The 23,989-nt window shown below is 46.8% G+C and overlaps 1 pseudogene; it reads right to left on the minus strand.

Annotated features, from left to right (window-relative positions):
* Nucleotides 1–20,009: 20,009 nt before the first annotated feature.
* On the minus strand, nt 20,010–20,529 carry LOC103669869 (annotated as a pseudogene).
* Between the last annotated feature and the right edge of the window lie 3,460 nt (nt 20,530–23,989).

Consider the following 23,989-nt stretch of genomic DNA (forward strand, 5'->3'; position numbering starts at 1 on the left):
GGGGGGGGGGTTTACAGGTGAGGGACAACAGGTACAAAAGCAGGAGGGTCCCTGGTGTTTCAGGAAAAGCCAGGAGGCTGGGAAGGGAGCAGGGAGAGCCCAGGAAGAGGAAGGTCAGGGGTAAGTGGAGCGGCTCCTTAGGGGCCTGATAGGTAATTATAGGACTTTGGTCCTGACCCGGAGACGTTGCCTCCGTGGAAATGGACATGCTCTGGCTTAGATTTGAAAAGGATTGCTCTGGCTGCTCGGTGGAGAACAGACTGTTGGGGGGCAGTGGCAGAAGCAGGAGACCAGCTGGGAGGCTCCTGGGAGAGGGTGGGGGATGACAGACGAGGCGAGCTAAGTGGCTGGGTTTGGGACATATGTGAAGGTAGATGGGACAGGATTTGCTGATGAATTGGGCTGTGAGGGAAAGAGAAGATTTGCTCTGTCTCCTTAGCATACACTTCAAAAGTCACAGCTGGACGAGCAGCTGTGTCCTGAGAGAGGGGACAGTGAACAGTACCTGGAGGCGGTGGGGAGGTGGGAAGCTCTTTGCACGTGGCCAGTGGGAGGCTGAAGACTGATCTTTAGTGTCCCCAAAAGCTTGGCTTTTCAGGACACATATGGCAGGCATCAAATGCGTATTCGAAGTGTGATGAGTGCTTGCTCGGTGGCCGGCTGGGGCCGTGTTTGGCCACCTCTGGTGGCTCTGGCCCTGCAAGGAAAGGATTACGGGCCTCTCTTCCCCTACTTACAACTAAAAATAAACCAGCACTAAGTCCTAGAGTAAGTGTGAGTAAGAAAAGAAATACAAGACCCAAAGCACGTGTTTGTTTGGCCCATTGGGAGATCCAGGGCTGTGCCAAGGTCTCTGTGTCAGATGCTGGGACAGAAGGTGACCACAGCCCTTCCTCACAGAGTTTGCAGCCCCGTGGCTGAGGCGGACGGAGGGACGGACACTCCCAGTGCCTGTCCTCAGGGCTGCAGTGAGGGAAGGGCTGACTGCCGTGGGCGCAGAGGAGGAAAACCTCATGGGATGGGGGTGGGGCGGTGGGGGAAGAGAGCAGGCCTTGCAGAGGGATGACCCTAGGCCCGTCCTCAAGGACGACCAGAAGGTCAGGAGTGGGGTGATGTACAGGGGGGGCAGGGACCTGGAAGCGCCCTCTGGTTGAAATCTCATTGTTGATCGCGGGCTAGCTTGATAAGCCCTCAGCCCAGGGACTGACAGGTCACTGGTGGGACCGAGTATAGCACAGATGGGAAGCTCGAGACCACCGAGAGGGGAGGATGTGCTCAAGGCCCTGTGGTTGCTATTTCGAGGGATCCTTTCAGTGCCTGAGCAGGAACCATGGTCTCCGAGGGCCCAGAGCTCTCCAGCGATGCCAGCCATCCCTTGCCTCCGAGGCACGGCGGCGTGGCTGGCCTTCGTGGCCAGGAAGACCCAGGTTCAGAATTCAGCTCTGACACTTGACTAGCTTTTACCTCCCTGAGTTGCAGTTATTTTGCTTATAAAATGGGATCAATAGGATCTCCTTGACCAGCTAATCCCAGCTTAACCTTAAGGAATGGAGGAGGCCCAGTGGAACTTCCTGGTGGTAGAGGGACTCCTTGTAGGGAGACAAATGACGATGGTCCCTTAGGAAGGCTACAGAGGTCGGTTGGGCCGTGCTTGCCCAGGTATGTCCCAGGATGGTCTGACGCAGAAGAGGTGAGTCTGGGACCTGCAGAGGTGTGCAGGCAGAGCCGCCAAGCCTCAGGAAGGCGAGGCTCTGCTGTGTGTGCGTAGCAGAAAGGGAGAGTAGGGGGAGCTTTGGCCCAGAATTTAAGCTCCAGGTCCTCTTGGCTCATATTTTGGATATTGTCCTTGATGGATTGTTATGATTTTCTTCCTCCAGCTCCAGCCACCACAGCCCAAGGAGTGGGGGAGTAGAAGTTTCTGCCCGGTCCTGCCTGGCTCCAGCCCAGCTACCCTCCCCTCTTTCCGGCCTCTGCACTCCCTCCAGAGCTGAGCACCACTTTTTCCCTTTCCAACCAATAAAGTGACCGCTTCCAGCACTGGGTGCAGGGCCTGGCCTCCATTCTTACTCATTCTGTCCCTGCTTCCCCTGACTCTGGGTTGAGGTGGGGCGTGGGGGGCAATCAGGTCATCCGGGCATGAAGTCCAGGGCGGGATCAACTCTGGAACAATGAACATACATTTAGGGCTCAGCTTGTGTTGTAGCCCTTTTCCCAGGAGGTAGGGGGTTATCCTAACCGCAGGAGGGAGGTGGAAGATAGAACAGGCTCAGAGACAGGATGGAATGCTTCCAAAGTCCCTTCCATTCATTGCCGGGGGCTTGGTAACAGCCGCCCGTCTGGGTGTGGGACGCAGGGCTGGGAGATTTGTTTGTGAGATCTCCCCAAACCACAACGACCCTCGTGTGGCTGATGACAGTCCAAGTTCTAGACTAGGAGTCTCCCAGGTGACTTGCTTGCAGCCACATGGGTAGAAAGTGGCAAAGCTGGGGTCCTTTGATTGGTTGTTGGTTTTGTTTTGTTTTGTTTTAAAGATTTTATTTATTTATTTGAGAGATAGAGAGCACAAGTTGGGGGGGAGGGGCCGAGGGAGAGGGAAAGCAGACTCCCCACTGAACAGAGAGCCTGACACAGGGCTCTATCCCAGGACCCCAAGATCATGACTTGAGCTGGAGGCAGATGCTTAATTGACTGAGCCACCCAGGTGCCCCTGGTTGTTGGGTTTTATCTTTATTTTTTATTTTTTTAATTTTTATTTATTTTTATTTATTTTTATTTTTTTATTTTTTATAATGATTTTTTTATTATATTATGTTAGTCACCATATCTTTATTTTTTAAAAGATTTTATTTATTTATTTGTTTGTTTGTGTATTTATTTAGAGTGAGTAGGGTAGGGGCAGAGGGAGAAAGAGAATCCCAAGCAGACTCCCTGCTGAGTGCAGAGCCCGACAGGGGGCTCCATCTCATGGCCCCCAAGATCATGACCTGAGCCGAAACCAAAAGTCAGGGGCCCCTGGTTGTTGGTTTTTAAATCAAACCGTTATTTTGTAGAAATACAAAAATCAGGGGCGCCAGGGTAGCGCAGTCGTTAAGCGTCTGCCTTTGGCTCAGGGCGTGATCCTGGCGATCTGGGATCGAGTCCCAAGTCGGGCTTCTCCGCTATGAGCCTGCTTTTTCCTCTCCCACGCCCCTGCTGTGTTCCCTCTCTCGCTGGCTGTCTCTCTGTCTCATAAATAAATAAAATGTTAAAAAAAAAAATACAAAATTCACAGGGACCAAAATTCAAAAGGTTAAAAAAAAAAAGACAATGGAAAGGGTCCTTCAAGCTTGACCCCCTCCCCCCAGCCCCTAGCTGTTTTCTATGGGTGAAACCAAATCTACCAGTTTCTTGTGTGTTCTTTCAGAGACCTAGCTCGGTCTCAGTCCTCACATCTCCTCTCTTGCTCTTTCTCTTCCTCTTCTCCGGTTTCCCTGTTATTCCTTTCTCTCGTCTCTCTCTTCCCCTTGTTCTCTTTCTATCCCTCCATCCCTCTCTGTTCCCCCATCGCCTCTTTTTCTGGCCCTCCTGCATGCCCCTCTCTCTTTATCCCCTTCTCTCAATGCTCCTCTGCTCACCCCAGGACAGCTTCTCCCTCCTTCTCTGCTCCACCCGTCGTGGGATGTGAGCGATCAGGGCAGCTTGAGGGCGATGGTCTGGAGACAGAAAACCTTGGTGGCTTGGTGTTTGGCTGGGCTTATCTTTTTCATCCTTTTGTGGGTCCCTGCTCCAGGCCACGAGCCAGGCCAGACCCCAAGGCTTCTCCATCCGCCGCCCCCAAAGATGCAGGGTGAATGAGTCTCCTGGAAGCAAGTGACCGAGTTCAGTGCATAAGGCTGCCTCTTGGCGACAGATGGAAGTGTAGCTTTCTCTGCTTTCCCTTTTCTGATTTCTGTCCCTGCCCATGCTTGGGTCCCCCTAGCCCTTGCAGGCAGCAGCAAAGGCATCCAGGGATGGGCTGATGGGCTCGGTAGAGCTGCTAGGGACCAAATGTGTGGCTGCCACCCCCACCACTCTCTCCTCATCTGCCCCAGGTTTGCACTCGGAGAGAACCCTGGGCAGAGCTCTAACTCAGGCAGCGTATGCCTTTTGTATGGACACCATCATTCCTCCTCCATCACCCACTCCGCAAACCTTTAGCACTCATGCTGCTCCTCTCCCTACCACTCCAGGCAGCTGCTACCAGCTACCCACCGATCAGGGCTAGCAGGTGAATTTGCTACTCCCAGTTCAACTCGAGAAACAAAGTGCCAGTAGTGGAATAGCAGACATGGTAGTGGAGGTTTTGCTGCATGAGAAGCTGCCCAGGACCATCCTGAGTAGGGGTCCAAGGGAGATGGGCCCTCAGGCCCTCCACCAGGACCCTGAGAGGGGGTGGGACTTTTTCAAGGGGGCCCTGGCCCAGCGGCGTCCTGGGGAAGATGAAGTGGGGAGGATCAGGGGTGGAGGTTACCGAGGGCCCCAGTGATGAAAGGGAAGAATCTGGAAAAGGAGGGTTGAGGGGTGGAGTGGGTCAGGTGAGAAAATGTGTGGGTTTGGAGGAGACCCTGGCCAAGGACATTTCTTTGGTCAACTTTGGTCGCCGAGTGGCGCTGCAGGTTGGGGACTCTGTGGATCTTTGGTGGAGGAGTGGGAAGAGGAAGGAAGGGGCTGCTCTGCACTGGTCCCTTCCTCCCCATTTCCAGGTCTTGACGGGCTACGTGCTTGTAGCCAGGCCACAGCAATGCTTAGTTTGGGCTAGGAGGACAGCTCCTGGGGCCAGCAATCCTGGGAGACTGCTGGCTCCAGATGGGAGTTTCACCCTCGTGGCACCTCTCGGCGCCCCCCACCCCAGTCCTGCCACTACCCCAGAATCCAGGGCAGATGTCTTCCCGCACTTACTGTCCCATCTCCAACAGCAGATGGCTTTGCTGATGCCTCTGCACCCTGTCTCCAGTCCAGAGGGCTGTGTATGGTAACACCCACATGGAAACAAGTCTCTGTTTTGCAGGAAAGTGCAAGTTCGGGGCTGAAGGGATAATAGGAATTTACATTAAAAAGGAAGTTCTAAAGACAGACCAGTAGAAGGTGGCCCTGCCTGAGGAACAGCATAAACAGAGCCATTCACTCCCTCAGTAAATATTTATTGAGCACCTACTATGTGTTCTGCTGTAGGTGGTGGGGATTTGGTAACAAAATGGAATGTGTGTGTGTGCCTGTGTGTGTGTAGTGGGGGAGCAGTCAATAAATGAATGAACCCACACATGTATACCATGGCAGGTGGTAACATAAAGATGGGTAAGAGGACCAGGGAGTCCAGGGGGTGAGGTAGAGGTGGGGGGTGTTTATTTCACAGAGGGTATCCATTAAGCGTCATTCAAGTACTGTGTTGAGTGAAGGAGGACAGGAGCCATGTGACAATCCATGGGAAGAGCTGTCCAGGCCCAGGAAACTTCCAGGGCTAAGGACCTGAGGTCAGAGTGTGCCCTGGCACTGGGTGTTATATGCAACTAATGAATCATTGAACTTTATATCAAAAACCAAGGATGTACTGTATGGTGACTAACATAATATAATAAAAAAAATTATTATAAGAAAAAAAAAAAAGAGAGTGCCCTGGGTATTTGAGGAACATCCAGGGAGCTCAAGTAGTTGGAATAAATGAGGGGTCAGGGGCACAAGGGGAGATGAGCTCAGAGAGGTGTGGGCACAGATGATGGAGGGCGCTGTGGTCACTGCAAAGACTTTACCTTTTATTCCAGGGAATTTAGGAGCTAGGAGAGGAGTTTGAGCGGAGACTCGGACTTTTGTTTGAAAGATCCTTCCGGTTGTTATGTTAAGAATAGACTCTAGGGGGCGGTGTGGGAGCAAGGAGAGCCGTTATACTACCGCCACTGGGCAGGGAAAAAATGCGTTTTTGTTCTTGCTTTTTCATCTAGTGGCAACTCTCATTCCCTTGTACCCATGGCCAGCCCCCCTACCCCCCACCCCGGAATGACGCCCCGATCCTACCGCAGCTCAGCTGTACCAGCTGTGTGGGCTGCCGGTCCTTCCCATGGACGCATCTTTGGGAAACTAACTCAAGAAACTATCATATTGCAAACACAACAAATACCCCACCTCCTGCCCCAGTTGGTAATTCTACCGCGGGGTCATGGCAAAAGTGAGAGGGTGAGAAAAGCATAGGAACAGAGTGACGGCTGACCGAACGCTAACCTTCCACTCGATGCCGCAGCCTGACGGTGAGGGTCTGGTTTGCTCAGCTGTGAAAGGTACTTGGGGGGAGCCGCAGAGACCCCCTCAGCCACAGAGCAGCATAGCACTGTAGGTCCTGCCTGCAGAGCCAGGAGGTCCTAGACTCAGAAGTCTCTGTATGCTCCCTGCAGCCAGGGTCCAGCCAGACCAGACCTGTTGGGGTGAGCTCATTGCACACGAAGATGGGACCCCCAGGGCTGCTCCGTGCCCAGTGCTTGGCCCCTCATGCTATAAACGCCCCTCTGGAAATTTTTCACGGGACAATCTGAAGCCTGTGGTTTCTTATGGGTGCGGGAGGGTTAGTTTTAGGGTTATGGGCAGGATCTTGGCACAGGGGAAGAGGCGATAGAAGGCAGCTGCCGTCAGTCTGAAACAACAGCTCAGGAACGGGAGGCTTGCTGTTCCAGTCAGTAGGCTGGGCTCCCCCTGGCCCGGGTGCCCACAGGACCCATTTCAGCCAAGCTCCAGGTAGCAATCCACATGGGCTCACGGGTAGATGCCTGGGTTGGCTGAGTGATTTGGAGCACAGAACCCTCTACAGTGGCTTATTCATGATCTCTGATGTAGAACTCAAAACTGCTTCGAGGGGGCTCCTGGGCAGCTCAGTGGGTTAAGCCTCTGCCTTCGGCTCAGGTCATGATCTCCAGGGCCTGCGATTGATCGAGCCCCCCACCCCACCCCAGTGGGGAGTCTGCGCCTCCCTCTCCACCTGCCCCCCCTCCTGCTTGTGCTCTCTCTCTCTCTCAAATAAATAAAGTCTTTTAAAAAAACTGCTTTGAAATAGCATAAATCTCTCAACATATTAATATGTCAGTGAGGTGCGGATAACGCGATCACAGGACAGTTCTCCAGCTGTCTTGGGGAATTCCCGTTCCCTGTGAAATAACACAGTCGCCTTGTTGTTTCTGTCACTTTGGCCTGTGGTTTCACGGGACACCATATCCCACCCTCCTGGTAGCTCTGATGTGGTTGGGGTTATTTCTCCTTGACTTCCGTCTTCTTTTTTATGCTTTATTTTATTCCTGGTTTCAGCTTTCACTTTTGACATAATTTCAGACTTACGGTTGCAAGAATAGTGCCGAGATTCCCTGCGTACTCTGTGCTTATTCATCACATGCTTCTACGATTTACCACATTTTCTTTCATTTCTTTCACTCCCTCCACAACCCCCCAACATAGTATGTTTTTCTGTAGCACGTAAGAGTAAGTTGCAGAGTTCTGAAATACTTCAATTTCCTAAAATAAAGGCATTCTCTTAGATAACCACAGTACCATAATAATCAAATTCAGGAAATTAACATTCATATGATATTATTATCTAATCGACAGACAAGACTGGCTGGGGAATTTATGGGGCCTGGCTCTGAATGAAAATGTGGGGGCCCCTGTTCTAAAAACTGGAGAAAATGTACCACTAAAGGTCCTCACATAGAATGCTTTTCCCTTTCTTCTAGAGTTTCTCTCTAGACTTGTCATAGCGCTTTTAATCTACTATTCAATTTCACTCTCCCTTGGCATGACGATACTTATGGGAGCAGTGAGGACTCTCAGAGGTGCCCAAGGCCCCTGCCCTGATACTTGGCAGTGTATCCTCGAGTGTTCCACCTGCTGCTGGACTGAAGCTCCGTGCTCCAGCCATGAGTGGGGAAATCAGTTTCTCTTTCTACATTACCCCTGCTCTAACCCATGGATGGGTGATCTCCAAGGGATTGCAGTCTCTGTGCTGGATGTGCGGGGTACCTGGATTGGAGTGGGTGAGAGGTTAGCCCCNNCTGAACGGTCTCCTGAATGCACCATGGTGCTCCTGTCCCCAAACAGAGACGGTGGCTGCCATAGCCTTCCCCAAAATGCCACAGGGTATGCACACTTAACTCTCACCCCCTCGTACCCATGCCCAGGCCCCCACAGGAGAGGTGAAGGCATGACAGATCATGGGCCTCCCCACTAATGTGACTCAATTGCCACCCCAGCCATAGGGTGGCAGGGTCAAGGGGGTGAAGGTGGAAAGGGGGACACTGGTCGGAGCCAGAGTGCCAGCTGTGAAAGGTAGAGGGTTGGCTGCTAAGAATCCATCCTGGGAAGGTAGCAAGAGGTGGGACAGCTTTTGAGCCAAGGCCCCATGTCCCCGCAGCATGCTATAATCTCCTAACAGTCTTCACCTGCAAAGCACAAATTCAAAAGTAAAATTACAGAGAATATCAAGTCGGTGGCCAGAGATCATTAACCTCAGGTGCAGGGTCCTCCTGCGTACGGGGCCAGGTGTGGCTTAGTTGTGCACCCATGAAGTCTGTCTCTAGAACTTAATCCAGATCTCACCAATTGTTTCAATAATGCCCTTTATAGAAAAAGAAAATTCTGGATCCTGCGTTGAATTCAATTGTCTTTAATCTTCTTTAATCCAGAAAAATTCCTTGATCTTTTTTTTTAATCTTTTGTGACATTGACATTTTGGAACATCACAGGCCAGTTATTTTACAGAATGTCCCTCAATCAAGCTTATCTGATATTTCCTCACGATTAGATCCATGCTGTGCATTTTTGGCAGTAATACCACCGAAGAGGTAGGGTGTTCTTTGCGGTGCGTCATCAGGAGGCACGTGATGTTGATCTGTTCTGTTAAGAGTGATGATGTTAAATTTGATTACTTGAGTTAAGGTGGGATCTGCCAGGGCTCTCCACTGTAAAGTTCCTATTCTCTCCCTTGTAAGGAATAAGTATCCATGGGAAGATGCTTTGTAGCTCTGTAAATAATCCTTTTGCTTCTCAAAATTTTACTCACTAGTTTTAACATCCACTGGTGATTCTTGCCAGATTCAGTGATTATTGAAAGGTTGCTAAACAATGGTTCTTCTCATTCTGTCCTTTACTGAGCTCCTTCTGGCTTCCCATCTCTGCAGTGTGAGGGTTGGGTGTTGTGTTCTAGCTACTGTCCTGAGCCCAGGAACAGGCTGGGGGTGGGGAGTCACCTTTTTGGCATTTTTGGGATCTCTCCTCCAACTTTTGGTTCTATGCCAGGGTTTTCTCCTTGTAGTTAGTGGAGTACCCTACTCCCAGTAGGGATTACCTGCCTGTTGGGACAGAGTTTGGGATTCTGCTTGCTCTACGTCATCCCATCCCACTCACATCTCTCCACAGTAGCCATGTGCTCACCTGCGCATAAAAAGAGAAAAGAGCAAGGTGCCCTTGTATGTGCCTTTATGAATAGCTCAAGCAGGGAAGAGATTTCTCGAGGACTTCCACTAACTGTCTTTCCTCCAACCTGATCTCCCAATCTTAGAAGTATTTAATGCTTTGTCGCTAGTTTTAGTTTATTGCTTGGGGTGACGTGCTCCCAGCTGTCGTATTCTGCATCCTGCTCTGTCTTTCTCCCAGTTGAGCAGGACAAATGGTTATCCCTGCTTGTTTCTGCCATTTCTATTAGGATCCTACAGGAGCAGGTGGGGGCTTTTACTCTTGAGGGTTCTTTCATAACTTTTTCCTGGGCTGTCTACTCTCAGCTCTCAGTTTTATAGTCTCTGGTTTGGGAACTGTTGTGAGAATTCCCAGGTGTGAGTGGTCTTGTCTTTTTCAGCATTGTTTCTCCACATTTTTATCACAATTCACCAGACTCTTAGTTTTCCTTCTAAAAGTGCAGTGTTTCCTCCCCTGTCAGTCTAGGTCCTCCCAAGAGGAAATTAAAGGCACAAGAGATTTACTAGGGAAGTATCATGTAGGATAAATGGGGGCAGGAGGAGGTAGAGAGAGCCTTCAGATGGTGATGGGGGTCTCACACTAGTGAAAGGAGGCGGGAGGGCAGGGGGTTTAGGCAGAAAGTCTCTGATTGTAGCTCAGTTCTAAGAAGGCTTGTCCGGGCCAGTGGGAAATCTTGGTTGCTTATTAGGGGAGTCCTCTATCTCAGAGGGATGGGCCCGCTCTAGGACCTCCACGAATCTCAGATGTTGGCTGGAAGCAGCCTGAGGGAACACAACGTTGATTCAAACAAGATGGAGGACCCAGGGGGGTGGCAGGTGGGCTGTCAGTCAATTGTGCTTCCTGAAGCCAGTTCTCCTGGAGAGATCAGAGCTTCCTTCCCTCCCTGATTCCTTCCTTTTTCCTCCCTTTCTCCTTTCCTTCCTTCCTTCCTTCCTTCCTTCCTTCCTTCCTTCCTTCCTTCCCTCCTTCCTTCCTCCCTTCCATAATTCAGAGATGATGAGGCTCATAGCATTGACTCATAAGTTAAAACCTTAATTCTGACAAAGAAATCCCAGGTCTTTCCTTTCCTCTAAGGTATAATTTCATGAAACTAACCAACAAGTACTGGCTGAATACTTACTCTGTGCATGTCACTTTGCTTGACCCAGTGTAGAGGAGAAATGTGTAAGGCAAGGTCCCTGCTTTTAACCCACAAAATGTGGGTTAAAACATGAAAAGGTAGAAGCCCACAGACCCCCAATATCATTGTGGAGTCTATTTGGAGAAGTCCAGGGTTTTTATGGGGTGGAGAGGTGAGGAGGGACTGGGCTGGCCATGGCAGACCTATGGTTTAATGATAGTAAACTAATTAAGAACATGGGCCCTGGAGTCAGACTTTGATTCAAATACCGGCTTCATTCCTTGCCAGTTGACTATTTGGGGCAAGTCATTTATCTTCCTGACCTTCAACTTTCTCATTTGTAAGATACAGTTATTAATAGAATCCTCCTCTTCAGGCTGTTGAGAATATTAAATGAGATAATGTATGCAAAGCACTAGGCTTGCTTCCTGGCATATCATAAGTGTTTCATAAGTGGTAGTTATTAAAATTTTAATGAAAGGTATTGTGTATTGAACGCTTTTAAAATGCATGTCCTCTTTGACCCAGAAATTTCACTTCTTAGAATCTCTTCTAACAATCAGAAATGTACACAGTGATTTATTATCCTTGCACTATTATTATATTGAAAAACCATAAACAATCTTAACATTTAATCATAGTAGCTTGCTTTAAAAAATATGATCTATCCATACAAGGAAAGCTCTTTAGCAATTATGTTGCAGAATATTTGATGGTGTAAGAAAATCATCACCCAATATTGGTAACTGATAAAAGCAAGTTATATATCTGCATTAATATATGCTCCTAAATTATTCTCTATCATTCTTCCCAGGAAGTTTTTTTAAAGGCTTGAGAAGCTTGCTGCTGCCCTCAGGGGCATTTGGAAGATCTTCCTCCATCATATGTGAATTGAGAAATTTTTAAAAGATTTATTTACTTGTTTAAATAATCTCTATACCCAATGTGAGACTCAAACTCATGACCCCGAGATCAAGAGTCCCACGCTCCCCTGACTGAGCCAGCCAAGCACTTCTGAATTAAGAAATTTAATGACGGGGATGTACTGTATGGTGACTAACATAATATATTAAAAAATCATTAAAAAAAAAAGAAATTTAATGAGATCCTCAATACCATGTCAAGAAGGTTATTCCCAGGGCCCATGTAGCTTATTTGGCCAGTGATCTAGTTTCTTCTTTCTGGCAATTTTTGTTTATCGTTCCAACTAAGCAACTTTTATAATGACATCTCTCAGAACCTAGACTTGATGATGTAGGACCACTTGAATATTTGTACTCACAGGGACCAGGCACTATGAGCCTTGAACTTTCCATCTGTGAGCAAATACCAGGGAAGAAGAATGGTGAAGGGAAAGGCCCAAGAACTGAGACTTCCAGCAGTCACTGCCATATAATTCAGGCCAATTTACTCCTTGTGGCAGACAGACTTCTAATGTGGCCCCAAACAATCCCCACCTCTTGGTATGAGTGCCCCTGCATACTTACCTCCTGGAGTGTGGGCTGGACGCAGTGACTTCCTTCTAATGAGTAGTGATGTAATGGAAAACGACAGGGTGGAGGAAGAGAGTGGGAATTGTCTGTTGTCTTGGCAGCAAACCTGTTATTTTGAAACCCTTTGAATAAAAGCTGTGGCTGAAAATCAGCCCCGTGGGGGAAGTTCTGAGAATCATGAAAAAGTGTAGCATAGCAGTTAAGACTTTGGAAATGGACCAGCCTGGGCTCAACGTCCACCTCTGCAACTTTCTAGCTGTAGGCCTTAGAAATAAATTAATGTTACCTGCGTTTCCTTAGCCTTCACAGCTTCTTTTTTTATTTCACTTTTTTATTTTTATTTTTTAATTTAAATTCAATTAGCCAAGGTATAGTACATCATTAGTTTTTGATATAATGCTCAATGATTTATTAGTTGCATATAACACCCAGTGCTCATCACACACATGCATAATATGATTTTTTAAAGGGAATTTTACTGGCTGCTGAAAAATCTTGGACACTACTGCTAATTCTCCTCATTTTCAATAATCTTGTATATACTGCATTTCATCTCTCCACATCCATTTGCAGATTTTAAGCTTTAGCAAATCAAAGTCCAGAATGGAGCCTTTTCCTACAAGTAGGTCTGACTTGGCTAAGTTCCTCATCTTCAAATTTTGACTCCTATCACATCCTTCTCCATCTCACCTTGCTTGCCACCAGCCCCACCCCAGACTTGAATCCCCCTTACTCTGCTCTACTTTTTCTTTCCTCTATAGATCTTTTACCATGTATTATGTGTGTTATGTATTGTCTGTCTCTCTCCCATTGGAATATGAATTCCACAAAGGCAGGATCTTTGTTTTGCTCATTGCTTTAGCTTCAGCACCTAGGACAGTGTCTGGCATGTTGTACACATATATTTGATGAACATACATTTGATGAGGTGAATTGAATTGACTCCCTATCCTATAAGTCACTCTCTCTGTGCTGCTAGACACCCTGCTTTATTCCCAGGCTATTCTTGGAGCTCCAGTGTTCCATACCAACTTCGTCCTAATCCTGATTGAGGCTCTTGGAACGGGAGAGAGACCTGGAGCTTCATGTTGCCACCCAGCCTGTGGCCCAGCTTGGGATTGGCATTTTAGGGAGAAAGGGGACCAAGGGGAGGAACCTAAGCCCACATTCAGCTAATTTACCCCCAACCTCTGCTATTTACAAGGCTGGGCTACCACTAGAATAGATTGTCCAGCCAAAGCACAGCTCTGCCTTTCTCCTTTGGCCTTACCTGATTTTTAACCAAGGTCATTTAACTACACTTCAGAATGGAAGCCCCTTTAATAATAATAAAACAACAGCTACCAATTTGTTGAGTGCCTTACCTTTCCAGGCACCGTGTAAAATACTTTTCACACATTACCTCCCTTGAACACACACAGGATTCCCACAAAGCTTAGAACCCATCTTATGGACAAGGAGTGGTCAAACTGTCTTTGTCACATGGATAACAAGTTTCATAGTCAGGACTGGGACCCTGGTCTGTCCAGCTCCAAAACCCTTGTATCACTCATTCATTCAACAAACACTGAGTTCCCATAACATGCCAGGCATAGTCTTAGGTGCTATCTCCCTCCCCTCTGGGGACTTCAAGGAATTTTGGAACAACAAATACATCGTCTAGAGATCAGAAACAGTAACCTACTTGGAGAAGATGCAGACTCAGTGTATTTGAATGGAAATGTCAAAAGCGCAGTGTAGAAGGAGGGCCCAACTTTGTTTGATTTAGAGAATCATCTGTCTAAACACATGCCCAAATCACCAGGGTGCAGCACATTCCCCACCCAACTCCTTTCCTGGATCTTCCAGAGATTTGATTTTTCAGAAGACAAAACCAGCATGCTTTAGTTGGATTTAATGAGCCTTGGATTTGAAATCCGAGGTTCTGTTTTTGAGTACAGGGGCTCTTTACCGTGGGTGAATTATTTAACCTCTCCAAGCCTCAGTTTTCTCACATATAAATTGAGATGAATTGGGGCTTCTGGGTGGCACAGTCGGTTAGTCTCTAAATCTTGGTTTTGACTCAGGTCGCAATCTCAGGGTTGTGAGATCGAGCCCCATGTGGGGCCGCACACGTGGTGTGGAGTCTGCTTGGGATTATCTCTCCCTCTGCCCCTCCCACTCATGCTCACGGGCTCTCTCTCTCTCATTCTCTCAAATAAATAAATAAATAAATCTTTTTAAAAATTGAGATGAATTATGAGAGTTTGGCTTACCTCCCAGAATCTGGCACAAGTGTTCAATGAATATGCAAATGTTTTATTAGTTGTAAATGCACACACAGGCACATGCCATTTGCAGATGTGTGCATGGGGGGGGTCATGATGCCTTTTTGGAAATGGAGTGCTAACTGGATCAGCACCATGCTTGGCCCCTACAGACATGTGTTACCCATTTTTCTCACTACCCATAGCTCTTCCTTCTCTTTAAATCCCCTGAAGCTGATACTCATTCTTTGGCCATTGCTTCTCCCAACAGTAGTTTACATAATGGTTGGTCAACTCTCTTATCACCTGCTGATCTTCACTGCTTCCTCTACCTTTATTTCCTATTTATCTCCTCTGAAGAGGAGATACATATCTATGCATCAACATCTCTCTGATTCATCTTCTTTTGTACTTTGGTGGTCCACCAACATTGTTCCTGGGATCTCTTTCCTTAGCCCTCTTAGGTAGTCTAATCAGTTCATCAGAAACCAAGGTAAGGGCAGAAGGAGACCCCCAGGGAGTGAACAGACTGGCATTTGCCATTCAGGCAGAGGAAAGGCAGGATTGCCTGTTGGTGCTCTTTGGTGAGAGCTTACCAGGATGTTCCCTTTTCTAGAACAGCTGGGCTGAAAGTGAGAATTGGCCTTTTAACACGCTATACAGAAGAGCAGTTTTCATTCTACATGCCCCCACCTCCCCCTGGGACACTTGGCAATATCTAGAGACACTTCCGATGATTACACCTCAGGGGTGGGAAGGGACTTACTGGTAAAGGGACTTACTGGTAAAGTCCAGGCATGATATTAAACATCCTACAAGGTACAGGACAGCCCTACGACACAGAATTTTCTGTTCCCCAATGTTAATAGTGCCAAGGTTAGGAAACCCTGCAGAGGGTTATGGACATAAATTATTTTTCGATTTAAAAAATTTCTAACATTAGCAGCATGATAAAAACTCCATGCACTGATGGTAGTGCTTGATGAGGTGTGCCTGTACTTTTTTGGCTGAACAGGCTTTGTGGGTCAGTGTGGAAGGCACTGGACTTTGAAAACCAGGCACTCTGTACCTGGGTTGTCCTGGGGGATCTTTGGCCGTGATTCAGTGACTTCGCCCTTTCTTGGGTGACTTGGGTGCAGGGTTACTGTAATTCCAGAAGATGGAGGACAAGTGTAAGATTTATTAAATGCACACTAGAGAAGCTAGAAGGAACTTCTTGTTGGTTATCCAGCTCTTAGACTTATCAAAGGAGTCTTACTAACCTCACATCAACTATATGTACATGCATGTGTGTGTGTGTAAAGAATTAATTAAATTACTTTTGGTTGAGACCCATTGATTTGAGTGGTATGGGGAGGGGAAGTAAATTGGGTGGAATTTTGAAAGAAAGAAGTTTCTTCATTTAGATTCTAACCTCCACGTAACCTTTCTCTTGTCTAGAAAGGGAAGGAGACTAACATCACTTGAGCACTATATGTCAGGGAGTTTTCTGCCTTGTCTCATTACATTCTCATAAAACGTCCTTGGAATAGATATTATTGCCACCCTCATTTTACAGAACAGGGAAACCAGGGCTTAGAGAGAAGACGTGCTTGTACATATAACAAATACATTTATCATAAACACTCACATACCAAAGGAGTTGATTTCCATTTTTACTTTATTTATGTTCCAAATAAATGTCCAGAGGGCAAAAATAAGGCTGATCGCTTTAAGAATAGAGTAAATTTATGTCTTAAGAAATGCAAGTGGAAAATTTAGAAAACAATGACAGTTACACAGGCTCAGTTCCCCCTTCTTGATATGTTATTCCCATGGAGTGCAGCTCACTTGATGAGAGGAAGATGTAGAACAAGGGCTTGGAGCCTCAGGTCTTCCTGGGAGGTGTGTGGTCTATAGTATGTCTTACTGGATCTTCTGTGGCTCTGCGCAGATCTACCCTTGTCCCATCACTACCACCGCTAATATCTTTTTGGACATCATTGGATGTGGGAAGGATGAGATCTTCAGGTGAGTCTGTGGGGGAAGATTCTTTGTCTTTCCCAATGGTGCAAGTTTGGTAACTGGGGCTCAGAGAAGAGACTGGGTGACTCATTGTTGCACAGAATCTAAGGCCTGGGGCCAGCTTTATTGAACAGTTCCTCAAGCCCAGAGCTCTTCTACTATTCATGGAACTTGTCTAGCTTTACCCTGTTATTTTGAAGAGAATGCCCCCTCTGATTCTCACTCAAGCTCCAGTTCTTCTTAATGACTAGGTCCTCCCAAGAGAAAGTAAGATAGCAAATGACCTTGGTGTTACATACTTCTGGACATCCATGTTCTACAGGGCACCTTTTCCAAGGTAAAACTTAACTCAGAGGAATATGGGGGCCATAGCATGATGACAGGCTTCAGGAACCAATCATGGGGAAAAACTCCATCGGACCACATCACAGAAGGATGACAACCTCTCTGGAAAGAAAAACGTTCTCTTTTCTTTTTTTGAGAGAGAGAAAGAGAGAGAGAGAGAGAGAGAGAGTGTGTGTGTGTGTGTGCGTGCGCAAGCAAGGGGGAGGGGTAGAGGGAGAGGAAGAGAGAGAATCTTAAGCAGGTTCCATGCCCAGCACAGAGCCCAAGGCAGGGCTCAGTCTTACGACCCTGAGATCATGACCTGAGCTGAAACCAAGAGTCAGACACCCAATTGACTGAGCCACCCAGGTGCCCCAAGAAAAAAAGTTTGTTTGTGCTCATTCAGATTTCTAGGCTCAGTGTACCCTCCAGGTGCCATCCTTGTTATATCCATCAGGGTTTCTAGACATAAACGCAATTCTGGTTATTTTGAGCAAAAAGGAAATTTATTTTTTAAGAATTTGGGTAGTTCACAGGATCACCAGAAGCACTAGAAAATAAGACTAGGAGAATGGCTGGGAATAAGGAAGGTTGCAAAGTTGGGGCCACAGTCAACAGAACACTGAACACTTGTACCATCTTGCTCCATCAATGCCATCACCATTATCCCTGCCTCTACTGTTCGCAGAAGCAAGATGAGGTTGTCTGTTGCCACTGTTTCCATCAGAATAAATTCCCCATTGGCCTTCTTCTTTTCGTACTAGTTCCCAGTTCAATGTCTGTTCAATGTGGGAGTATTTGATTGAGCCCAAGATAAGTGCCTATTCCCTAGCTGCAAGAGAGGCTGGGAGAGTGCATACTATTTACCAACTGTCTCTGAGCTGCAAGTCCATCCCTTCATACTCTTCCTCTGATGCTTCCAGTGACACTCTGCAAACTAAGTTTTCCCTCATTCTTTTGTGTGTTGCTTCCAGCAGTTCCAGTTAGACTCTGTGCGGGAGACACTGAGAAGAAATTGACAGGTGAAATGAGGGGAGAAGGGGTTTCCTTCCTGTTTATGGCTCTGGTCAGCATGTCTCCAGCAGCAAAACACAGTTATACCTCTATCCTCTGGATCCTTTTGGCACTTTTCAAGCCACATGCATTGCACTTCCTCAAACACTAGCACCAGCTGGCTGCATCTCCCAACTCAGTGGACCCAGCTCCATTTGAGCCAGGTTCCCCTCAGAGGTCGGAACTCCAGCCACAGTGCATTTTAGAAGACTGAGTGCCAGCCAGACAGTCCCCACCTCTCTGTCCTGCCAGAGGTATGAGCTCCAGCTGTGCCTGGGCCCCTTTTATGAACTCCTAGGTCTGCAAACACTAAAGATTTTATTCTCTCAAATCTAGGAGTGACAGATGTATCCCCCACTCCCACCAATGCCCATATAACCGGCTTTCAGTATTAAAAACTCTCTGTTTGAAATACTGAGTGTAGTTTCTGTGTCCTTTACTGAATCTTGACTGATAAAGTCTGGTTCTTTCAGCTTTTACAGTGGAATGCTGGTTTTACCTCATACCAAGACTCCTGGGACACCTGGGTGCCTCAGTTGGTTAAGCATCTACCTTCAGCTCAGGTCATGATCCCACGGTCCTGGGATTGAGCCCCATGTTGGGCTCATTGCTTAGCGAGAAGTCTGCTTCTCCCTCTCCCTTTGCCCCTCCCTCTGCTTGTGCTCTCTCTGTCTCTCTCTCTCTCTCTCTCTCAAATAAATAAATAAAAACTTAAAAAAAAGACTCCCAGTGGAGACTTCTTCAACTGTTAGAATGGAATTAAGATGCTGAATATTGACAAACCAACTGACAAATAGCCATTATATCCATCCTGATTTCCAGCTAGGCTGTATAATCTGACAACCCCTTGCTACCCTTCGAACCTGGATTTTAGCTTCAGTTTTGCTATTGATTTGCTGTGTGATCTTGGACGAATCTATTTCTTACTAGAAGCTTCCATTTCTACACGGGTTTAAAAAAAGGAGGGTGACTGAGGCTGTGGAACTCAACATTCCCTGAGTTTCAAAGCCATCTCGAGCTTCCTCTAGGCATTTCTGGCTCTGGAAATAGCTTCAAGGAGAGAATAAGAAGGAGAGGGAAGATGAGGAGTCCTGGATCTGCAAGATACCATGGGTAACACTTGAAGATTCCACTTGAGGTGTTCTCTGGCTTCTAATGGGCAGAGTAATGAGCAAATAGTTAACAAAGAAACACAACATCTTCCACTGAGGTCCTTGTAAGGCAGAGGTTTCCCTGTGCTCAGCCCCTAGGGCTCTGAGTTCATTCCTAAGGACAGCAGACTCCATAAACTGCAAGGCACATTCTGGCCATTTTCAAGGACCACTCTGATCCATGGGCCCTCTAGGACAGAATGATTTTGTTCCAGTCATTCATGTATATCAACATTAACCAAGGACTGAGAGGTACTAATGGGACAGACAAGCATCAGGTGCTTATTAGATTTGGCTGGGTTCCTGACCTGCCATAGTTCCTCAAATTGAGAAGTACTCGGACATTATTAATCCATCACCTTCATCTTATGGATAGGAGACTGAGGTCCTGAGAGAAGCATCCCTCCACCCTACCCTGTGCCAACCAGGTCATACTTCAACCAGGGGCAAAGTTGGGATTTGTATTTGGATATTTTTATTCCCAGATAAGTGCTCTGCCTACTTCCTTCTTCCTACAGGATGAGACCAGTTATGACTTGTTAGTCTGGATCATAAAGATGCGCAAAGATGTTCCCGGGAGAACAGACTAACTCTCACAGATGTGTGGAGGCAAGAGCCATGTAAATAAAGGAGATGGCAAACATGGGGGCCACTTGGCTAGATGGTCACTCTGTAAAACTGCCAGACTAGCAGGACTTTGGGGTCTTCTGCACGACCTTTCCCTGACCCTCCCCACATTTAATGATTCTAACATTTTCTCCTGATCTCCTTCTATACAAGGAGCAGACACCAATAGACTTCTTAAGCCTTTATTATTTTTTTCCTCACTAATGGATTGGCTCTTAAATATCATCCAATCCACAGGTTCTGAAACTTTAAAATCACTTGGCTGTACTTGTTAAAAATGCATATTTATGGGATCTGGAGGACCCTTTTACTTTTATTTTGTTGTTATTGTTTAGTTTTTATTTCATAATCATATTAAGTCTGCAATCCAACTAGACTTGGAGGGGAGTAAGGAAAACATGGAACCCATAGAACTGCAGTGAAAGCACAAAGATTATGGATTATTTCAAGTAAGTAGGGGTGAGGGGGTGCTTTCCTGAGCTACAAAAGGAATGGTCTCGTAGTTAAGATAAAACACAAGTCAAATTTATTAGATTTGTCCACAGTCGGCAATGGTGACCTCCTTGCTGGTCTTCCCATTCTGGGACCCAAAGCGCTCCATGGCTTCCACAGTATTCATGCCCTCTTTGACCTTGCTAAAGACCACATTGCTTGCCATCCAACCACTCAGTCTTGGCAGTGCAGACGAAAAACTGGGAACCGTTTGCATTGGGTCCAGTGTTTGCCATGGACAAGATGCCAGGACCCATGTGCTTCAGGATGAAATTTTCATCATCGAATTTCTCCCCATAGATGGACTGGCCACCAGTGCCATTAGGGCAACTGACGTCACCACCCTGGCACATAAATCCTGGAATAATCCTATGAGAGCAGGAACCTTTATAACCAAATCCTTTCTCCCCAGTGCTCAGAGCACTGAAGTTCTCTGCTGTCGTTGGAAACAGCTGAAAGGAAACCCAAACCAAGGGCTCGCCATCCGTAGCCATGTTGAAGAACTTGGTGGGGTTGACTGTAGCTGGGTAGTGCAGGCCGCTCTGGGGCAGCGGCATCTGCAATTCCTTGAGGACCTGTATTTTAGACAGACTCTTCCCACCCCAAGTAATTCTAATGTAGGTGCTTGCTAACAGCATTTTCAGAAATAGTCATCAGTTTAACCAGTCCTTTTTAAAGAGAGAAACAGACGTGGAGAGGAAAGAAATTACTCAACAGTAAGTGGATCCCAGACTCTCATTAGAGTGTCTTGATTCAAGTCATACCAGACAATGAACTCATTTGAAAGATACATCCAGGTTTTGGTGTGCTGTGGTGGCCAAGACTCCTGCTGTGGGGTTCCCTCTTTAAGCCTGGCACCTTCTTAACTTGCCCAGTCCTTTGGGGACCCCTTTCTTCCTTCCCATTGACTTCCCCGTGCCTTTCCTCTCCTCCATCTCTCTCCTTTTCCTTTCACTTCCTTCCCATCTGTTCCAATTACCTACCTATTGCTGTGAATAAAATTTCCCAGAACATTTTCTATTTCTCACCATTTTGTGGGTGAGCAATTTGGGAGGGAATGAGTTCAATAGTTCTCTCCTGGGGTCTTCACCCGGTTGCAGTCAGATGTCTGCTGGGGCCACAGTCATCTGAAGCTCCACTGGGTTGGAAGCTCATTCACATGGTGGGAATGGACACTGGCTCTCAGGTAGACCTTGTCTGAGGCTGTCATCCAGAGCACGTGCTTGGGCCTCCCCCGCATGATTGTCTCAGAGTAACTGGACCTCTTACATGGCAGCTGTCTCATGTACCCCCCGTAAACAAGCATCGTAAGAGGATGGAGTGCACTTTTTCTGGCCTAACCTTGGAAGTCACACAGCATCATCTGGCTTTACTTGACTAGTCAAAGCGGTCCCATGGTTTGCCGAGATTCAAAGGGAGGGGCTGTGGACTCCGTGGACTCTACCTCTAGACTGAAGTGAGTGAAAGAATTGTAGGTCCCTGCTTTAAAACTGTGCCATCACTCAGTATCTTTCCCTCCTCCATCCCTCTCTCTTCTCACTTGCTCTGAATCTCTTCTTTGCTGCCCCATCTCCTCCTTTCATGTCTCTCCCCAGTTATCTTCTATTTTGTAGTGTCTGTGCTGGACTCTGGAAGTGTATCCTTTATTGAAAGCCTGGGAAACAAGCTCACAGCCTTTTCGGAGATGAATCTCCCATGAAGTTGATGGAGTGCAAGCCTCATGGTCACTCGCTTGAGCAAACCCAGTTCCATTCTAAGCATTTCATGACAATTTTACCAGGGCCATGGCATCACTAGCATTCCCAATTTGCAGGATTTCCATACTCTTCTCTTTCTTTTGGTGTCACTGGAAGACCCAATGATTTCTTGTTCTGCAAACACTGCACAGAGGGAGTAGATGTGAATTATTCATTCTCAGAAATATCAGATCTACAGAACACTTTATTAGGGAAACTGGAGGTTTCTGAGCCATACACAGGTACCGTGAGAGTGAAGAGATAGGATCAGACACTGAGAAAAGGTTAAAGGGTGAAGGGCATTGTGTTTGAAGAAAAGCTGCGCTGGAGGAAAGGGAGTAAGCAAATCCTGGGGTTTGGGTTTTGGAACAGTCAGTGTCTTGGCAGCTGCGATTTGGCCAGAGGAAGCCGATATGAAGCATCCATCAGGCACACATGGAGACATCCCTGAATTATGAGCCAAATTCTGGAGGTTGTTCCAGTCCTCTTTATCCTACTCAGGGAGATGGTGACTCTGCAAGATAGCAGAATAGGAAAGGATGAGATGCTTGGACTCTACTCATCTCAGGAACCAAATCTTGTAGTTAATGGAACAAAGGAGATGGGGTCATTTTTATATCTTTTCACAGGAAAAGAAACCAGAAATGGAGTGATTTTGGGGGCTCATAGGGTGCTTGTGTGCTCTGGTTTTTCCAGTCAAGTCCCAGTTTACACCTGTTGTCCCAATGTAATAATTAATGGTATCTCCTTTCACTCTCAAAAGTTTCTCAGTTTGGTCAATAAAGCATGTTGTTGTCCTGGCTCTAATCACCTTATAAATGAAAATGAAGACATATGAAGACATATCCATCTCATACTTGTCAACTTCCCTTTGACTACTGCTCCACTTCCCACCTTCTCTTTCCCAAAGCATCCCCTATTTACCCTTCTGCAAGGACTGGTTCTATCGGCCCCAGGCCTGCCAACTTCCTGAAATGGGCCAGCCAACACCCAGACCTCCCACCTGTGCAGATGAGCATGGGAGATGGGACCCCTGAGACTTACATATATCTGGGCAGATGGCCCTGCAGACAGCTCTAGACTGGAAGTTGTTATTGTTCCCACTGCAACCACCATAGTTGAATCTGGAGCAGCTTTTGATTTCCTTATTGTACCACCAGCGTGGAATGCGGGCCAGGCAGAGGCCAATATCCATTGGCAAACTGCATATGTCTGCAAGGAGATGGCAGAGCAGTATTGCTTGGGTGCCTGCCTTGCTAGAGAATATTCTAGGTGTGTGCAAAGGGTTGGAAGAATGAAAGAACATGATATTTTTAGAGCAGCATGAACTTGCTAAAAAATATGGTGCTGTTACACTTCTCTACACTTTTGCACATGCCTGGAGTGTCTACCCCTCTCTTGCTTACTAGGTACACTCCTATTCATTCCTCAAAACACTCCCACCCATCACACTCTTCTACGATGTCTCTCCTGGCTCCATTCTTCACCGTTTGCTTTTCTTTATTGCTTTTCAATCTTGCCCACATATTGGTCACTTCCACGTAATTCTTTGTTCATATTTTCTAACTCCTCCATCAGAAAGTGAGGCTTGCACGTTACGTCATCTTGGTACACCAGTTCCTAGCAGATGATCTGGCACTGAGAAGATGCTTCAGGAATGTTCACGGTACACAATCAGATATATCCTGAACTTTGAGAAATACTTAACGGGCCACTGTTTTGTGCATAGTACAATGAGATACAAATAGAGTTGTTTAGACCTCATAGTCTGAAACACAACAACAATAGCATTTATTAAAGTTCTTAGCACTTGACATACACTGACATATAAGCTGAGGAGGTAGGTCCTCTTATTTCCTTCACTTTGCAGATGAGGAAACTGAAGTTCGGAGAGGCTAAGTAACTTCCCTAAAGTCACATAGATGGCAAGGGATTTGAACAGAGATATTCTGTTGCTCTTAGAATCAAGACCAGACCCCTTAATCTGGCCAGGAGGACCCTGCCTTGTCAGACACTTGCCTACTTAACATGGCCTCACCATCCTGATATTTCTCTCTCTTACCACAGGCATGCTTACTCTCTGGTCTCTGGATTTTCTAGGCCTGAGCATGCTGTTTCCTCATACAGGGCCTTTGCACATGCTATTAGCTGAGGCTAGAAAGCTCTTCCCTCCAATTTTTGCCTACTTCTTGCCCATCTTTCAGGTCTTAAATCATAGATCTTTTTTCTGAGAAAACCTTTCTTTCCTCCCCTGGCCTATATTGAGCAAGCGGAGCCCATC

This window comes from Ursus maritimus, unplaced genomic scaffold (assembly GCF_017311325.1).
Source record: "Ursus maritimus isolate PB19 unplaced genomic scaffold, ASM1731132v1 scaffold_22, whole genome shotgun sequence".
Lineage (NCBI taxonomy): Eukaryota > Metazoa > Chordata > Mammalia > Carnivora > Ursidae > Ursus > Ursus maritimus.